At 40.9% G+C, this 1,476-nt stretch overlaps 1 pseudogene; it reads right to left on the minus strand.

Moving 5' to 3' along the window:
* Positions 1-288: 288 nt before the first annotated feature.
* LOC112198150 lies at positions 289-1,022 on the minus strand (annotated as a pseudogene).
* Between the last annotated feature and the right edge of the window lie 454 nt (positions 1,023-1,476).

Here is a 1,476-nt window from a genome sequence, read left to right on the forward strand (position 1 = left end):
CCAAAAACAACAAGACCCAATTAAGTTCATGGATAATACAACAACAAAATAAAACAAACTAGAAAGCATAAATGCATTTAAAGAATGTACCTTGTTTGAAAACCAGTTCACTTTTGCTTTCTTTCTTCCTTTTTTTTCTTCTTTTTTTTTCTTTTTAAGGTTAATGCTCCTTACCGAATACCGAGCATCTTTAGAACTGATTAGGGACTTTTTGATTCGTATCGGAGAAAACACCAAGCACTAGAAGAACTTCTAAGTATAGATATGAACCAGCCATGAGAGAAAATAAAAACAGAAATACAGAAATCTTAATTCCAAGTCTACTCCATTCAGATGACTAAGCATGAGAATATCCAGAGCAAAACATCTTTTCAAGTTTACATAAAAATATATACCCATTAAACAAAACTCTGTCAAATTTGGGGATGTATATTATCAAACAAAAAAAGGACAACACCAAAATCCGTCTTGTGCAGAGAGATGGAAGACGCCAAAACGGTATCACTTAAACAATGGCATTAGCAGCACTGGCAATCCTCGGCCATAGATCAGCATACTCCTTCCCAATAGGACCAGTAATTGCAGATCCTTTCATTTCTCCCTTTGGATTGACAATAACACCAGGCATTATCTTCGAAGTGCATGAAGACACCATCCTTTTGGCGCCACGGCTTGCGCTGCCTCACAATGACAGCCGGCAGGACCGCAGGACCTACTTCCTCAAATCAGTCTTACCCTTCTTGACAGTGGCCATGACCATGTCACCAACGCAAGCAGATGGAAACCGATTCAGACGACCCTTGATTCCCTTGACGGAATGATGTACTGGTTCTTCGCCCCTGTATTGTCAGCACAGTTGGTAGACCCAGTGACATCCTGAACTTGTTCCCAGCCGATCCTCCGCGTCCTCGTTCGACATTTTGGGCGCTGCTGCTCAAAATGAGATACTGACCCTTTTGCTCAACTGAGGAAGTGGCCTTGTTTGTCCGAGTATGTTGAAACAAACTTAAGCTCAGGGGAAACAAATTTAATCAAACTTTAAGGAAAAGGCTCAATCTCGGCTACTAATTACAGACATAGTACCTGGCTGAGGTTGTTCTAACCGACTGTGACTAAAGGATTTCCAGTTAGCATATGACATCAATTCCTCCATCTCTTAAACCCCTTTGATGCTACAATTGGATTTGGATCCACAATTCCCACTTAACTAAATCACAGATACCAGATTTCCATAGAAAACGAAAACGAAAACGAAAACAAGAACATTCTTTTAAATACCAGATTACCAGATTTCCCCTTCAACTATACAAAGATAATAACTTGTTCTGTTCCTCGTCAAATTCAAATTCCAATGAAGAGAGAAGAAGAACAAGAACTTATGATCGAGGAGAGTCTGAGAGAGAAGAGGAGGCTGACGACTGGTTCTAGCGAGTCGAGGAGAGAGCCGAGAGTTTGCCGGTTGCGGACGAGGTTTCC

This window comes from Rosa chinensis, chromosome 4 (assembly GCF_002994745.2).
Source record: "Rosa chinensis cultivar Old Blush chromosome 4, RchiOBHm-V2, whole genome shotgun sequence".
Classification (NCBI taxonomy): Eukaryota; Viridiplantae; Streptophyta; class Magnoliopsida; order Rosales; family Rosaceae; genus Rosa; species Rosa chinensis.